The sequence below is a fragment of the Poromitra crassiceps genome (assembly GCF_964638095.1).
Source record: "Poromitra crassiceps genome assembly, chromosome: 28".
NCBI lineage: Eukaryota > Metazoa > Chordata > Actinopteri > Beryciformes > Melamphaidae > Poromitra > Poromitra crassiceps.
The window spans coordinates 11,351,736-11,370,804 of NC_139651.1; the positions used below are offsets into that span (position 1 = coordinate 11,351,736).

Genomic DNA, 19,069 nt, shown 5'->3' on the forward strand with positions numbered 1-19,069 from the left:
TCAGCATGACATCACTGTCACCCAAAAATGCATAACCCCGCAGCAGTTAATAGTATGAGTTGTGCCAAACAAACGTTAATATTTCAAAAAGTATACATCACATCGCTTATATTTTGACATTCCGAGTGAGAGCAGAAGTAGCTCAAGACTTTGATGTGTAATATATGCATGTCGTGTTAAAGTTGTGTGAACCGTCGCAGTTTTTAAATTGTAAACACGGTCAGCCGGCTAGAGTCAGACGCTCCAAACTCAGGCTCCATAGGGGTTCCATTGCCGTTGCCACCCAGTGACGCGGTTTGTTTACCAAAATGCCGCTCGGCTGATCCCCTCGTATACGAGTTCGAATATATGCTTTCTACACCTGGTACTCAAAACCCGACTCCTGATAGCGTGCTAAGCTCTGGGCTATAGGCAGAGTTGAGCAGATTAGCGGGCGGTGGGCGCACACTGTATGTGATTGCCTCTGAGAGCACGGGGCTATACTAGGCCATCTTTCAAACCGGGCCTCGCATTTTGTTTTCTCTGCTCTGAACGTAGCTCGTCTCCCCGGGGTGCATTTTACAACAGCGTAGCACCGAGCACAGTTGACAAATCACCCTTTTGCTCTTGTTCATATGCATAATGGAACACCACTTAGCTATAAGACTGATGTTATGCAAACCAGAGGCTTCTTAAAAAGATGCTTTTGTTTTTAGCTCAGTAAGGAGGACATGGACATGACAGACTACTATGCAGTGTTTGCATAGTGTCCAGTTATATATGTGATGTCACGTCACTCGGCCGACCAAGTCACACCCATAATTCACACAGAAAAAAAGTCTCCTCACATCAAAAAGTAGAATTCAAGTTGCTCAAGGTTACAGTTTTCTGTGACCGTTTCATCAACGAATCAAAACTAGACACAAATGTTCGGGAGGAGCGAATCAGGGAAGAGATCCAATCAGAAGAGAAGAAGTGAAACAGTTAAGTCTGTGTCTGTTTTGCACATTGAAACGTTAATACTATTCCATAATAAGACATGAATAGATCTTTCCAATGAGTTTGGAAATGCTAGAGAAACATTTCAATCATGCATTACACTTTAACTAAGCCCGTTTAGATTTTAGTCGACAAAATCTACCGTAGATTTAGTCGACTAAAACCTTATGATATTTTAGTCAACTAAAACTAGACTAAAACTCAAACATTTCGGATGACTGAAATATGACTAAAACTAAATGGCATTTTAGTCAAAAGACTATGACTAAAACTAAATCAGAATTTGCTCTCAGAATTAACGCTGAGCAATGGTGTGCCTTGCAACTCCGGACAAACAGACAGACAGCTCTCCAATTATAGTAGTAGGATTATGATGGTTATGATGATGATGATGATGATAATGATTGTTGTTGTTGTTATTTTTATTATTATTAATTAATGATAAAGCTAATAATAAACTAATAATAAAATATTTTGATTTTGCAATTAACAACTGAATATAGTCCACAACAGTAAGCTTTGCCAAGTTGCTGTTGATTGATCTCGTTCACCTTGAATATTCCTCATGGCCATGATGGCAGACGCATCATTATAACGGTATATCTCCAAATTCACTTAACATCATAAAGGCCGCGGCGTAGCAGCGCTTGTCAGGAGCTCCAAATGAAAGAGGGACTGATTATGATCGATTAATCATTTTACCCCTCGGATGTCTCATAGAGCTAATTTAGATAGTTTAATTAATGTAAGATTAATTGTGCTCCCACACTCCACTCAAGGTTAAGGTGTGTATTAAATAATTTATATCTGAACACTACCTCTTCATTCAATTTCTCTGAGGCTCAACTATAGTTATGTCTCTCATCTACAGTAAGAAGGTCAGAACTGCCCATAATGAGGTCTTGGTGTGCGTGTGCGTGCGTGTGTGTGTGTGTGTGTGTGTGTGTGTGTGAAAATCTGAATCTAGGCATGGTGCCTCAGTGGTCGCGCTGTCGCCTCACAGCTGAGCTAGAAGGTCCTGGCTTTGATTCCCACCTGGAGCACTATGGGCGCTGAGGGTGTGTCCCCATCCCCATGTCCTCAGTGCCTACAGTACGCCCCAGGTGGGCTCGTGAAAAAGTGCCTTTCTGTGTGGAGTTTGCATGTTCTCCCCGTGCTCCCCTGGGGTTTCTTCCAGATAGGAACCCCCCGCTAAAAACATGCAACAACAAAAAAAGAAGAAAAGAATCCTTTGATGATCAGACTTTGCAATGGCATCTGAACTGTATAGAGAGGCAAAGTGACCGCCTACTTCCTGCTTCAGCACTGTACCAGAGATTTTTATTCGCCCTTTATTTTCCCATAGACATTTCGTAAAATGCTTATAAAAAGAGTTTTACTTGGTCAAACCAAACGGTTCAGCTATATTTAGAATCAGGAGAGACCACAGAACATTTCACTCGGACCAAAACTTTAAAAAACTACATCGAAAACACATTTTCTTTAAATCTGCAATTGTCTTGTGTCTTGTGACATTTACATTTTTTTTTCAAAATGTTCATTAATGTACACCTGTCCCCTATCGAACAAATAAATTGAATTGAAATTGAAATTGAATTGTCTTACGTTTTTTGGTCCGAGTGAAATGTTATCTGGTCTCTCCTGTTTCTAAATATATCTGAACTGTTTGGTTTGGCCAGGTAAAACCATTTTTATAAGCATTTTACGAAATGTCTATGGGAAAATAAATGGCGGATGAAAATCTCTGGTACAGTGCTGAAGCAGGAAGTAGGCGGTCACTTTGCCTCTCTATAGTCACCATGTTAAATTCGATCTTCTCTCTTCCCCTCGACCAAAGACAAAATAATCAGTGACATCGTTTTTTTTTGTCTCCCTCAGAACATTTTGCATACATGATTTCCAATACTTTTTGCTCTTACTGTGACCACTGAACCATGCCTTTCACAACAGAATCAACTAAGCACTACAGTACTTGCTGAAGGATGAACCATCCAAGATCTGCTACAACTCCCACATTTATATGTTCTTGAGTGATCTTTAAATGTCTGGCTGTGAAATTTGCCACAAACTCAGCAACCTGTGAAATGCCACAGGGCTACTGAGAAAGAACAAGTTGACAACGTTGAACATTTGAACCTCTGATCATCACATCTTTCAAGCACAGCACACAAATGAGAGCTTCTTCTTGGCAACGTAACAGCTGTGAAATCATTAGTAAGATGAACTGTGTTTCTGCAGCCAAATAAAGTTCCACTACATGAGAAAGTGTGAGTGCACAGGTTGAACATTTTATGGAACAGTCCAAAAACAGACCGTGTGGGTGCATGCATGTATTTTAATCTCCAAACTACCACATACGCGACTTATCTCCAACATAATACTAATACAATACACACCCAAACTACCACATACGCGACTTATCTCCAACATAATACTAATACAATACACACCCAAACTACCACATACGTGACTTATCTCCAACATAATACTAATACAATACACACCCAAACTACCACATACGCGACTTATCTCCAACATAATACTAATACAATACACACCCAAACTACCACATGCTTATCTCCAACATAATACTAATACAATACACACCCAAACTACCACATACGCGACTTATCTCCAACATAATACTAATACAATACACACCCTTGACTGAATGTTTCCATACAAAATGACATTTCAGTGCATCCCTAAAAACACACAGATCCATCCACATACTTAACAAGACACATTGTGCGTCCTGGTAGCTCACCTGGTAGTTCACCTGGTAGCTCGCCTGGTAGTTCACCTGGTAGCTCACCTGGTACTTCACCTGGTAGCTCACCTGGTACTTCACCTGGTAGCTCACCTGGTAGCACGCATGCCACGAAGCCTCGGCCCTTAGCGTGGCCGACCCGGGTTCGAATCCGACCTGCCGTCCTTTGCCACATGTCATCCCCTCTCTCTCTGCCTACTGTCCTATATAAAAAAATTAATGAAGGCGAAATGCCCCAAAAAATCATCTTTAACAAAACAAGACACATTGAAATTCATATAGTGTTCCCTTAACGTCTGAGGTCCTTTGATTTGATTTGACACCTGGTTAAAAGAAAACACATGAAATGCAGACATGCTTCTTCTCAGGAAGAAAAACATCAAGGATTTAAAACATAATGAAGTCTTAGACTTGTTTCCGTGGGGGTCCTCGGTCTCAGACAAAAGAAACGAAACCGCCAAGAACAGGCATCGGTGCATAAAATGAGGTCCACATGCAGTGCAAACTTCTCTAATATAAAAATCAGTCAATTGATCGACGCCATGCTATTTATTACTCGCAGCTACACGCCCAACAGTCACTCAAAGACTGACCTAATTTTCAATCTGTTAAGTGAACTGATTTCTTTGAATTAATGATCTTCAATCATCCAGGGGACGTTTAATGAGCTCAGTGAAATGAAAACGGCCTGAATGGGGGAATAATGTGGGCAAAATGTAGTTTTCAAATTCATTATGGTGTTTTGTATTATTAGGCTATATTTTATTTTCAAGTTTATTAGTGGAGTGAATGGGTTCATTAAAAATGGAAATGAAATCTCTGAAGATAAACCACAGAGAAAATTCTCAGTGGAGAAAGAATTACACGGAAGCCTGAGAGTTGCAATATGGGTAACATGATGAATAGATAATGCAGCGGTCCCAGCATAAATGCTGAAAAATGAAAGAATCATACTCACTAGTGAACTTTTGCTCCCCAAAAACAAAATGCTAAATGTACTGTTAGCTATGCTAATAAGTTAGAGAGTCAAAATAACGGCACTGTTGCTAATGATAATGACTTAGGTCTAATTAGCATAACTCTTGCGTGTTCTATTTCATTTTTAATATTGTTCTCTCACAGATGCCTCTTAGTCATTGCCTGAAGCCATTGCCTTGCTTTCAAATGAGTCAAAAAGAGTCAGTCAAACACTGGCTGACAAGTCTGATGTTAACTAATACCCTCAAGACTCAAACCGACTGAAACTGAATAATTGATTGGAATTGATTTAAAATGTAATTAAATAAATGTACCATCCTGCAGCGTTATCACAGAGGAGAGAAATCTGAAGTGTGAAGAGAGCTTGTTTAAATTGAATAATTAAACAGCTGGGGAGGTCATTGCTGCTGGCTCTAGATACACACATGTCAGGCATCAATAAAGGTACTACACCTGGGAATATACTTGGTCTCATGTACAAAAGCTAAGGAATCTATCTTATCTATCTTATACTGTACATGTCAAAGCATATGTGCCTATAATGTCATTGATGGGCAGAATCATAAATAGGTTTATCAAGTTTGAGTTCTATGTGTGATCAAGAGAGAGAGGAAAACATGGTGTTCCCAATCAGCACCAATCTTTCTTTCTTTTTTTCAAATATATTTTATTCAGTTTTCAATTAAGGCAACAATATTTGTCTCAGTGTTTTCAATCAAAATTATATAATCCCCCCCTCCCTCTCCCATACATACAGCCAGTAGAAAGAATAATACAAATACATGTATATACTACTGTATATACAGTACACCTCTACATACATACACACATACTGTACATAAGACACTCATTTATTTCTACTCGCTACTTGACATTTCCCCTACCTACACCATAGTATACGTAGGTTTATTTAATTGATTCATTATACAGTGCATGCTGGCTGTGATGTATATATTTAAGAACATCGGATCAATATAAACACCCATTTCATCTCCTCGCTCTCTCTCTTCTCTCTCCTTCGTTGCTCCGCTAACAGTGGGACGCGATCACAGAGATGGACGAGCAGAACCGCCCCATCCACACCTTCCAGGTTTGCCACGTGATGGAGCCCAACCAGAACAACTGGCTCCGCTCGGGCTGGATCCAGCGGCAGGCGGCGCAGAGGGTCTGGATCACACATCAGCATCACACACACTTGTTCTTCTGATGTTAAAGTTGGCAACATTTTGAGACAGTCGCTATGTTTACATGCACACAATATTCTGCTTTTTGCCCATATTCGGAAAATGACAATATTCCGACTAAATGAATAATCCACTAATATTCCCGTTTACATGCAGCCGTAGCTCGCCCTCCCCGACGTGTGAGGGATGGGGGGGACGGGGGAGAGAGAGTTGCAGGTAGGCGGAGCCGCGGAGTTTTTCTGTTGAGAATAAACAGAGCAGCACTATTCTTACGAGCATCACTTGGTCCATTTCAGGAGCTTGCTGCTGAAAAGTTTGGTGTTGTAGCCTACATTATTACCTCGCAGGCTCGCAAGCATTGTGGACTTCCGTGGGCACTGGGCACTATAGGCTACTCTCTCTCTTTAAATCGATGTTTCTCATCTCCTCCCGATCAGAAATGTCGGCTTTTCTTTTTGCATGCCAGAGATGATGGATTAGTATGATTATATCGCCTGTTCTAGTGCTTTCTAGCACACATCAGTTGACCACAAACAGGCAACATGCGTCGCAAACTGCGGTAAAACCCCCGATTGAGACGCATATTCCGAATGCTCTGTATACATGATCAGGGAATCCTCCCAAAACCCGAATAATACTGGAATAACCCAGATGTATTAATCGGAAAATGCTAAATTCAGATAAAGGGCAAATTCGGAAAATGCAACTGGAATATGCTGTTTACATGACCCTTATCAAATTCAGAATATTGTCATTTTCCGAATAATAGTGGAATATTGTGTGCATGTAAACGTAGTCAGTGATGATGATAGATGGGAACTTTTGCCAGGAATGTTGATGTGAAACTGTTGCAAGTTAAGTTCCATTGATTTTGTCCCAGTTGCCAATACTAGAGCAACAGTGACTGAGAGAGCTTTCTACAAGGACTCAGGTTCAAGCCCCCATGTCAGCAAAAAAATCCCTGCATGACCCTGAATGGCTATATCAGCTCCAGGACACTGTTCTGTAGCCCGGCACTCTGGGGACAGACACAAATATAACATCGCCTCCAAAAGTTGCCCGTGTATCATTGACTTAATTTCTCCGGCTTTTATTACCGGTAAATTGTCTCACGTACCAATTATTGAAATAGGGCTGGAATGAACTTGATTGCAATGGCAGTCGTTACATTTTTGCCACAGCGCTACGACATAATGTCACTTATCTAACACACAATAGCACATGATGTTATATATTGGATTTGTGTATTTAGCTTTTGCCAAAATGAATCAAAAATGAAAAGCGGAAATATCTTTGATTCAATAAGTACGTTGAATGTCATCGAGATGTCCCTACAAGTTGATTGGAGTCCACCCCGTGGTCAAGTCAATTGAATGGACATGATTTAGAAGGAAAATTGTCTCTGTAAGAGCTCACAAAATGGCAGTACATGTCAGGTAGAAATATGACATTCAACAAAGATTTTATTGAATTGAGAGATGGAATTGTGAGGGGGGTTAAGTGTTGTGTCTGGCGGTCAGGAGGACTGGCTGTTAAATTCTCTCCAGGCTGTGAAAAGAGTGTCAGCCTTTTTGTTCTGGAGCCTGGAGCGTCCAGACGCCGACCTTGACCTTGGACACCTTCACTGCGGCTGCACTTAACGTAGAGGTTTGTCCTCGTCTCGCCCCCTGTAGCTCCCACAGTAGTTGAGCGTCTTCAGTTCTGCTTTCGGCCCGTCAGAAACCGCAGGTCCCGCCACCATGCAATCATCACAGTATCTCCTGCTCCTCGTTCCTAATCAGTTAGGCAGCAAGTCAACAAACTGCAGCAACACCTACCATGACCCAACCACCTGATGACACTCTGATTGGTTGAGTCAAAACACACCTAAAATTAAGGCCCTATGTGTAAGAATCGTGTGCATTAATATGCATTAAGTGTTTTTTTATTACCAATGAGTGAATGTGCCATAACGTAACTTAAAAAATTTGACCAACCGCGTCTCTCTACGTCCAGCCGTTCCTACGCTGTGGTGATTGATTCTTTTGGACTCGGGTCAAGCTTTCGTGGAAAATCCAGCAGATGTGACGGTTTTGCGCCTGCCTAGTCTACGGTTTGGTCGCATCCCAGCTCCCACCAGCCCCAGGGAAGCAGGCAGCTCCTGGATCATGCTAACGTCGTACTAGCCACCTCCCCGCAGCCAACGCAAGCCAAAAACGCGACCAAACACGCCACGATAACGTCTGCTAATTCGTCCGAAATCCTTCCCTCCCATCCTCGCGGCTGATCTGGCCGATAAATTGGCCAGGTTGCCGTTTGCAAGTGACTTATCAGCTAAAGTTACGGAGCTACCATGGCAGGTCTATGTGTAAGTACGACGCACGCACGCCAGCGCGAGCACAGGCTGGTGACTGCAGTTACTCTAATGGCCACCGGTGTCAGTAAGAGTCAGAAGTTACACATAGGGCCTTTAATACAGCCCTGTGTGCATTACTTTGCCTCCAGATTGTATGTCCTGTAACTCGCAACGGGGAACTTAAACACACCCTGAACGTGCTTGTGCCATGTGCTTAGAGACCATGTGCTTAGAGACCATGTGCTTAGAGACCATGTGCTTAAAGACCATGTGCTTAGAGACCATGTGCTTAGAGACCATGCACTGCAGATCATCTAAATAGGACCCTGAGAGTGCTCCTCTGATAATGCTCCTCAGGGACCAGCAGCACACTAGTCAGTGCAGTTTTGATGTGTGCTTTGTTGTGTCTGCAATAAAGTTTTTTTTTATCTCTCTTTGCATAAATAGTGTAAAAGATTTCTTGTATTTAGCCAAAAGATAGGTTACACATAATTATGCCACTGTTGGCTGTCTTGATTCAAGCTGTTGTTTTTGTGAACAGCAGCAGAGCCTGCGTCCCCAATTTCAGCTCCTCAACGTTCCCTTTGCACAAATGGCGATATTCAGTGGGTGTCGCTCCTTGAACCTCTGGTAGTGGGTGTTGTCGTGCCGCTCCGGAATTCTTTTAGACAGCACTTGACTTTGGTTACGTAACATGCACTACTCGTCTTTGACTATAGTGAAATAAAAAAGCCATTCTTCCAACTCTGGGTGGAGATAGGTTTTTGCTTTCGTCTGTGGAGCCTCTAGCTGCTATAGAAGCTAAGAAACGCAGTATTGTGAGCATTACTGTGCACCTTGTTTCCTACAGTACATCTCAGAAGTTTTGAGAAGGTGCAGAATGCAGATCCATTTATCTTGATGCCACAACATGACTGGCCAAACTTTTTCCACCGTGAACTTCGCTGCTAAGCCAGCAATATGGGAGGAATGTGCAAACAAGAATGAAACACAGAGAATTGATCTATTTTTTTTTGTGTATTTGTTCTATTTAAAAAAATCTCTTTAAATCAGTTTGGCGTAAAAAACAACTCCAGAGGTAATCCATCACTGTGAATAAGTAGCCGTAAGTGTCCTGGAGCCGGTTGCACAAAGCACCTTCCATAGAATCCGAGTTAAGGTGTCCATAAAATAAAATCGGTTGCACAAAACACCCTTGCGAGTTGGCTCTCAGGAACCTGAGTACTAAAGCTAAAAACATTATCGATCGCTGTTGAATCACTTACATTGTTTTAAAATGTTATTATAAAAATCCTATCTCCAACATAAGCATGAGATTACATGCTACAGATGATTTCAAGTTCAATTTCAATCATGCAATACGTATTTATATGTAGGGCAAGAGCAGACAAATTTAATATCCTTGTGTTTTTGAAATATGCGTGTAATGCTTCTGTTTCTGTTCACTCAGGTCTACGTGGAGCTGCGCTTCACGCTGAGAGACTGCAACTCTATTCCCTGGGTTTCTGGCACCTGTAAGGAGACCTTCAACCTGTTCTACCTGCAGACGGACGAACCTCTCCCCACTGCGACTCGCTTTCGCCCCACTGACTACGCCAAGGTAGGAGAAGATCCAGATCTTCAGAAGTTCTCTGTTGATCATGTATGTACAGTCATGTCGATGGATTATGCAAATATTTATGTAAATTTAGAGGTGGAAAGTACATTTGCTCAAGTACTGTATTTGTACAAAAGTGACTCTCGGAGGTAGTCACTTTTGTGGAGGTAGGAGAAGATCCAGATCTTCAGAAGTTCTCTGTTGATCATGTATGTACAGTCATGTCGATGGATTATGCAAATATTTATGTAAATTTAGAGGTGGAAAGTACATTTGCTCAAGTACTGTATTTGTACAAAAGTGACTCTCGGACTGTACAAAAGTGACTCGAATTCCCATAACCCATCACTCCCTCACCTCCAGCCATTTTCCCTCACCTAAGTGAGGCTACACCTGTAACCACCACTAGCAGTTTTTACAGTATTGTTAGAAGAACAATTTTCAAGCACTGTTACTTTACTTGAATATTTCCATTTTGTGAGACTTGATACTTACTACATTACATTTCAGAGGGAAATATTGTACTTTTTACTCTTTACTGAGCTCATAAATATGTTACATTGTTAGAGTTTAAACTCCCCAACATGGAGGAGTTAGACCTAAAACATGAAAATACTACTTACAGGTTAATGCATTAACACTCTGAAAGAGTGTTAATGCATTAGAAATTAGTACTTTTACTTTTGTACTTAAGTACATTGTATACTTCTATACTATAAATGAAGAACATTTACGGTACTTTTAATTAAGTATTTTTCCATTATGGTGTTGCTAACTGTACTTTTAAAGTAAAGGATTTAGTCAATTATTTCTTTACATTTTCCACCACTGTGTCAAGGTGGACACCATTGCAGCAGATGAGAGCTTCACGCAGACAGATCTTGGAGATCGTGTTCTGCGCCTCAATACGGAGGTCAGGGAAGTGGGGCCAGTGACCCGGAAAGGCTTCTACCTGGCCTTCCAGGATGTGGGAGCTTGCATCGCTCTAGTGTCTGTCAAGGTCAGTGAACAAACTGCTGTTGCATTAACTACAACCATGACGTGTTCATGTTACACTACCAGTCAAAAGTTTGGACATATCCACCCCCGATAATCCTCTTCTTGTGCTGAGAGAGGAGGGCATCTCTAGAGAATCATGCCCCCCCACCCTCCCCCCGTAGGGAATTCTTCAGGAGTCAAGACGTTGGTGGTGGACTGGGATGGTGGGTGGGGCGAAACACGGCTCCAGGGAAGACGATCAGCCCAGGTACAGCCGGAGAGGATGATGACGCGCTGACCATGGCTATAAATACTGCCCCGTCATAGGCTCAGCAGCGACGTCATAACAGACGTCATATTGTCAGGGGCTGATTGGCTATTGAGGCAAAGGCTTAGGCCTTGGCCACACTGATCCGTGGTGTCTGTCCGTGTGCGTTCATTTCTCTGTTCACTTCCATTCATTTTCAATGACAGCTGTCCGACTGTCCGTGGAGCACTCAGAAGCGTACGTATCCGGAAAATTTGCATACATTTTGATGGACAGAAAGTTGAAGAGGGATGAACTTTTTCTGGATGGACGTATCGGATGGTCGGATAGTCACTGTCCGTTTAGCCAATCAGAGTCGAGGTCTCGAGAGGAGGCGTTCCGAGATTTGTTTCAACTTTTCAAAGAAGATGGCGGCCGAGGCGGTGAAGGAGGCTATAATTAATGCTGTGTACACCGTCCCGCTGTTGTACAACGTGATAGTCAGTGTCACCGTCTGATTTCACCATCTAATCTGGTCATTCAGTGGCATTTTATTGCCACATAAGTAACGTAGCGCACAGAGCTAACAGCTAGCTGACGCCAGCTTTCTTCTTCTCTCCGTTTATAGGCGGGTCGCTGACACCTTCAAGGTGCTTACCGCCACCTGCTGTACAAGTAGGTTACTTGTACATGCAACGGACATAAATCTATCCGTCTATCCGTTCTGTCCATTTTATGACGGATCAGTGTGGCCAAGGCCTTATGAAAGAAATTCATAAACAGGTATCAACTTCAATATTCACTGTATAGTTGTGTAAGAAACACATTTCAAACATTTAAGCAAACACTGTAATCAAAATGTCTTTAAGATAATGAAAAACAGGTGTGTCCAAACTTTTGACTGGTAGGATTTGTGTTGGTACTGTTGGTATTGTTCCTTTCATTTTATTCATGAGAGGAGAACATTTAAAAGTCAGGTGAGTACTCTTAATGTAGTGTTTCATCTCTATTTATTCACTACATGTGTGCTTTAACACTTCAGGTGTTTTACAAGCGCTGCCCGTCGACATTCCGGAACCTGGCGGCCTTCCCCGACACGGTGCCGCGCCTGGACTCGTCCTCCCTGGTGGAGGTGCGCGGCGCGTGCGTGCAGAACGCAGAGGAGCGGGACACGCCCAAACTCTACTGTGGCGCCGACGGAGACTGGCTGGTACCTCTGGGTCGCTGCGTCTGCAGCACGGGCCACGAGGAGATGGATGGCTACTGCCGAGGTGAGGAGTCCTTTCTATTCCGTGTGCGTTTGTGTTTGTGTGTCTGACTGTCTCGATGTGTGTTTATTTGAGCACAGTAAAGCGTCACCAACGGTGTTGCTGCAAATGCAAAAAGAATCTATAAGTAGCTCCTCTGCTCGAGACGGCTTCAGAGAGGGAAACAAATAAGAGGAGGAAGAAGAGAGGAGGAGAAAAAAGAGAAGAGACGATGGCATTGCATCACACAGACAGATCTCCAGGGCCTCCTGCACCAGTCATCTTCTACGCCTCCTTTGTTTCTAAGATCCCACATCCTTCTCTGTTCCTTTGCATCCACTTCTCTCTTGATCCCACCTCCACCTCCCCTCATCATCTCGTCTCTCTGCTCTCCTCTCTCTTTATTTACTCTTCACACTCTTAGAAGAAGGGGTTTCTATATGGAACCTTTAAGGGTTCTATAGCTTGGTACGTATTTGGAACCCTCAAATGGTTCTATGTAGAACCATTTCAGATGGTTAATTTAAAATAACCATTGGGAACCACTTTTTAAACATTATAGAACCCTTTCAGGGTTCTATATAGAACCTTTTCAGGCTCCATCTGGGCCCTTCTTGATCTAACTTCTTTCTCTCTTTCTAAAAAAAAAAAAACTTCAGAAGTTGTAGTTGTCATAGACTGTGCTCCATAGTTGATTGCTCTATTGCGGACAAAAATGTGTTATTGTAAGTCGCTTTAGATAAAAGCGTCTGCCAAATGACGTAATGTAATGTAATGTAAACATTATAGAACCCTTTGGGGTTCTATATAGAACCACTTTTTAAAAATAGAACCCTTTGGTGTTCTATATAGAACCCTTTGGGGTCCACCAATCAGTTGACACCTTAAGAAGAAGAAGGGTTCTTTGAAGGGTTCTTTGTTGTCTTACAGAAATTGTATAGAACCTTTTTAGACATGGGGTTCTTTGGTCAATTATATAGAACCTTAAGTTTGATATAATGGACCTTATTTTCTAAGAGTGTGCACTCCCGTCCTCCCTCTCCCTCAGTCAGCTCTGCGATGAGATCTTAAGGACACTAATATGAAGCGAGCAGCCACTATGTGGCCACTGCGTCGAGTGGAGCTTCATGGCATTTCGAAATCATTACTTGAGCTCTTGGTGACCTCTCTCGGGGCTCTCTGTGAAGTCGAGGCTTATTTCTCAAGTAAAGACATCTCCAGCTGCAATATACCATCTTTGATTTGCTGCTGTTTACAGTTATATACTGTATCTGCTGTTGCCTTGATAAAGAGAACATCTAGTACAGGTAGGTAGTTCCATGCAAACGTTCACTCATATCACCTCACATTTACATGAAACCCTTCACATCTCAAAAGCTTCATTTGATACTTTGGCACTGACGGTAGCGACCAGATAGCTAATAGCTCCTCTTTTGGGTGTGCAATAGATGACGCAGAACCCTTAGTGCCGTAAATGGTGGCTCCTCTCTCGCGGGAGATCGTACCCGGGTGGCGGACAGAGTTGCATATAAAGTGAAGTAATAATGTGACCATAATAGTGAAAAGCGAGGCTTATAAGGAACCAATCTGGAGGCCGATGGTGCCATTTTTCCATAGCCGAATTAGCCGTTACGCTGTACTTCATAATGATAAGTTTGTCTGTAGTGGCTTTAAACAATGCCTCCATAAAAGGCTTTCTGGGACATTTCACCGCCAATTTGTTGTATCAACCCTGCCTAGTAAATGTGGCTCATTGTCAGCAGAACAGATTGAGAAGGAAGTTGAAGAAACTTGAATTGTTCCACATAGCGCATTTGGCCTGGTTTCTCAATTAGATGGTGCAGACCAGACTGTGCGGCTATCTAGCTAATTGCCTTCATTTGTTAGCTTCACTGCTAATTTAGCTTGCAACCGGTCTTTTCGAAAACCCTCCAACCCCTGCTTTCATTTACATAGCTCAGGCTTACTATTGTAATTAAGGGAGGTGCTAAATTGAGCCACACTGCGTGATAATACTGATCGTGCGTCCTTACAGATGTGTCGGCCGGTCGGGGGTGAGATTCATGCGGTGCCCCCCTGTGGCGATGCTGTGGTTAGTGCAGGTCGTTAGAGAGAGAACAGTCATTAGCAGCGCTAATATGTAGGGCAGGGCTGTAATGTCTCTTCTTGATTTGGTTGCTACGGTGTATCTATCTTTTCTTTTTATCGTTTGAACTTGTCTTTTTTTCTCCCTCGTCCTCTCATGCTCATCTCAAACATGTGTCACAGCAACACCGCCGACTGTCAGGAGAGGTTACTGAGAAGACAGCAGCTCAACTACTCCAGCTGTGTGCTCTCACGGTGTTTCTTGTATAAGTCCCACATCTACTCCTCATTCTTGGTGGCTGACTAGTTGCTTCTCTCCTGTGTGCTGTAGTTTAGTCCAGAGGTTCTCAAATGTTTTTCAGCCAAGAGAAAAAATATACCGGGGACCCCCTCATTCTGATTTGTGATTTTGGGCTAAGCTTAATTGTTTCCACGGTAACGTGCCTGACTTTTAAATTGATAGGTTTGTTAGATTAGAATGTAATCCATGAACCATTTTAGATTGAAAGCATAAAATATTTTCGTTGAACTGTGAAGCTTTTGCCAAAAAAAAGTTGTTATTTTTATTTTCCTGAAAACTTTTTGCGGACACCCTGGCAAAGTGCCACGGACCCCTGGGGGTCCCCAGACCCCCATTTGAGAAACCACTGGTTTAGTCAGCCACCTAGAATTCCTGGGTGGCAGACTAAACATGGCCCCCACATGTCTGCCCCCCAACATGTCTGTCTAATGGCATTTTTCTTACTCACTCAAATCCTACAGTATAGATTAGCAAACATGGTCCGTTGTAGAAACACAATGTTTATTGATTGTATCTTTCATGACATAAGGTGTCTTTGTAATTGATTTGATCGTCCACAATTTCCATAGATCGCGCCCCGATCATGTTGTGATGCAGACGTGCACCGACTTACAGGAAGTTTAGGCGTGAACTTGCAATGACTTCTGCTTTCTTCTCGTTTTTCATTTTGGAACACTGCTTCAAAGGGTGCTTTGATCAGAGCTGTCTGAGAGGCAGCATGGGGAACAAGCGAGAGACACAGAGAGAGAGAGAGAGAGAGAGACAATAGGGAGAACCCCAGCTCTACATTAACACGTCCATCTCTCCCTCAACGCCAACTCCCCAAACAAAGATATCAGCGCTTATCAAACCCTGTTTTTCCACCGCAGCAATAGCACTCAGCCAGACTGTTTTGACATCTCAATCCAGCGCTTGATTATTCAATTCCTTTCATTCAGTGTGTCAGCCCCCCGAGAGAATAACGCAGAGATGGGCCTGCTTATATCGTGACCTAGATAAGGCCACATCAGAGCAGCTAATCCTATTTGTTCCACATCCTTTTGTCACAGCATCATTTTCACAGTGGTTTGCAGGGAAAGCTAATAGAGATGTCTGTTTGTTTGAACTGGATGTTGGATGAAAACAGAGGGGGCAGAGGCTCAAAATGAGAATGTCAGCAGTCAGCTTAAGTGATTATGGCAGTTTATTATTGAAAAGCCCTCTATATTCAAACAATGTCGTTGTTTCAACGAGCCCTTTTTGAATAGCAACTGTTTTTTGCGTGAACACTTCCGTTTCTTTGTGGAGTTGATGTCAATATCGTGTTTCACTGGCTGATCGAGTTCCTCCTATTGATACGCTGCAAAGAAAACATAGTCTAATTATTGATCATATTTTAGTTTTCTGAAAACAAGTCAAAGTTGTTTAAAGTTATAAGATTTTCATCTAAATAAATGTATGTTAAGTCATCCCAATGGTGATTGAGCCTATTATTGATGGAAGAATCTAATTTAATTTTCAGTATTGCAGTATTTATGAACTTGGTGTCTGTGGTGACACAGGGTGGGCGGAGCTACAATACGAGGGATCAGCCGATCAGCATCTTGGTAAACAAATGGCTTCAAAATAATTTTCCGGGTGGAAACATATTCGTTTGTTTACACAGATTTCCAGGTTTTTCCAGCACTAGTTCTTCTGCCGCTGCCCCCTAGATGCATGTGCATGTATTTACATAGGGGGGACGCACATGTACTATGGTGGATTTGCGCGTAACACCCCGCAGAGACACCCGGAAGTCAGGTGTGTGTTGTTGTCGTTGTGACGTCACGCTGATTCCTCGTATCTACTCACTCTGTAGGTTACTGTAGGTTCACAGGGTGGGCGGAGCTAACACAATAGACTCACTCTGTAGGTTACTGTAGGTTCACAGGGTGGGCGGAGCTAACACAATACACTCACTCTGTAGGTTACTGTAGGTTCACAGGGTGGGCGGAGCTAAGACAATGGACTCACTCTGTAGGTTACTGTAGGTTCACAGGGTAGGCGGAGCTAACACAATAGACTCACTCTGTAGGTTACTGTAGGTTCACAGGGTGGGCCGAGCTAACACAATAGACTCACTCTGCAGGTTACTGTAGGTTCACAGGGTGGGCGGAGCTAACACAATAGACTCACTCTGCAGGTTACTGTAGGTTCACAGGGTGGGCAGAGCTAACACAATGGACTCACTCTGTAGGTTACTGTAGGTTCACAGGGTGGGCGGAGCTAACACAATAGACTCACTCTGTAGGTTACTGTAGGTTCACAGGGTGGGCGGAGCTAACACAATAGACTCACTCTGTAGGTTACTGTAGGTTCACAGGGTGGGCGGAGCTAACACAATAGACTCACTCTGCAGGTTACTGTAGGTTCACAGGGTGGGCGGAGCTAACACAATAGACTCACTCTGTAGGTTACTGTAGGTTCACAGGGTGGGCGGAGCTAACACAATAGACTCACTCTGCAGGTTACTGTAGGTTCACAGGGTGGGCGGAGCTAACACAATAGACTCACTCTGATAGGTTACTGTAGGTTCACAGGGTGGGCGGAGCTAACACAATGGACTCACTCTGCAGGTTACTGTAGGTTCACAGGGTGGGCGGAGCTAACACAATGGACTCACTCTGTAGGTTACTGTAGGTTCACAGGGTGGGCGGAACTAACACAATAGACTCACTCTGTAGGTTACTATAGCTTCACAGAGTGGGCGGAGCTAACACAATAGACTCACTCTGTAGGTTACTGTAGGTTCCTGACAACTCTTGTGTGAAGTAGGATAACCGGTCTATTATGGGTGGTTACTATGGCCGAACAAACTGACTAATGTTACATAATAACACTGTTCGGATCTCGCCTGCAATTACCACTCGTCGCCGTGTCACCCAAGAGAACAAAGCTGAAATCGTATTGATTATAACTTTAAATAAAAGAAGATGGATGTTTTCTGTTTGTTTGTTTTGCATAGATGAATAGCGAGGAAGCAAACAGTAACGTGAATCAAAGATATTTTATAGTCGCTCATTAAAAAGAAATCAGCCAGTCTCTCCTTTATTTTCCCCGAGTCGTCCTCCAGACACACACAGACCATAATGAGCGTGCTCGCTGGTGACCTCTGCTGTCTGGAGTTTCAGGACTGAACGTGTCGCTTCTGTAAAAAGAAATGAGCCAATGAGGAACATCTATACATTATTAACTATGTTATTTGTATATGAATCGCCATGGCCCCATTCTGTCCTGTAGGGACTGTGTTTACCCAGCCGGACCCAGAGCATCACTCAGTCTCTGTGAACTCCCTATCTGCATATCAAAGACCAGCGTAAACATACTGTCTCCCAACTCCATCTGTTCATGACAACGTAAAGACAAGAGCGAGATTCCATCACTACACACCCAAACAAGTTCAAATATTGTACTAGGCAATGCATATATTGTGGTTCTACCAACATGCAGCTCTACTCAAGGCTCAACCCAGAGCAATCTTAAAGGGACAGCTCACCCTAAAATCCAGAATACATATGTTTCCTCTCACCTGTAGTGCTATTTATCCATCTATATTGTTTTGGGACAGTTGCCTGAGTTTTGGAGATATCGGCCTTCTCTTGAATACAATGGAACTGGATGGCACTCGGCTTGTGGTGCTCAAAGTGCCAAATAAATCCATTTGAAAAACTCAACAGCATTGTCTCTTTCCAGAAATCATGACCCGGTTACTCAACATAATGCAAAGACTTTGTTGTGAGCAGTTTCATGTAGGAACTATTTTCTTTTCAGTCTCATGTAGGAACTAGCTTGAGTAACCCAGTTGCTTGAGTAACGGGGTCATGATTTCTGGAAAGAGACATTGCCGTTGAGTTTTTCAAATGTATTTCTTTGGCACTTTGAGCACCACAAGCCGAGGGCCATCCAGTTCCATTGTATTCAAGAGAAGGCAGAAACTCTGCGGCCGATATCTCCAAAACTCAGGCAACTAACACAAAACGATATAGATGGATAAATAGCACTGCAGGTGAGAAGACAATTATGTATTTTGGATTTTAGGGTGAGCAGTTCCTTTAAGTACCACTCTATTGAAACAGGGGAAAACTGAAGCCAAAGTGTTGCTGTTTATGAAATACGATGAACGGGACAATCAAGATTGGTACAACTTGGAACCAAATTTGTTACAGAGAAATCAATATCTGTAGCCAATGCAGAAGTGTCACTTCTAAATACATTTTGTAGACATTCATCCTTATCGATTGTATTTTGCTAACTGTTTACTTTCATATGTTTTGTTATTGTGAAGGAAGATTGCTAACAGATTTGTGGTGTTGTGATCGTGGAGGAGACTGATGGATGTTTCAACAAGTGT

The 19,069-nt window shown here is 42.7% G+C and overlaps 1 pseudogene across 1 annotated transcript in view; it reads left to right on the forward strand.

Annotated features, from left to right (window-relative positions):
• LOC310799707 (ephrin type-A receptor 6-like) overlaps window positions 1-19,069 on the forward strand; it is a 79,834-nt pseudogene that overhangs the window by 16,685 nt on the left and 44,080 nt on the right. The window contains exons 3-6 of the transcript XR_014553990.1: window positions 5,763-5,891; window positions 9,696-9,845; window positions 10,681-10,842; window positions 12,110-12,338. The product of XR_014553990.1 is annotated as an ephrin type-A receptor 6-like (transcript). The remainder of the gene's footprint in view (window positions 1-5,762; window positions 5,892-9,695; window positions 9,846-10,680; window positions 10,843-12,109; window positions 12,339-19,069) is intronic.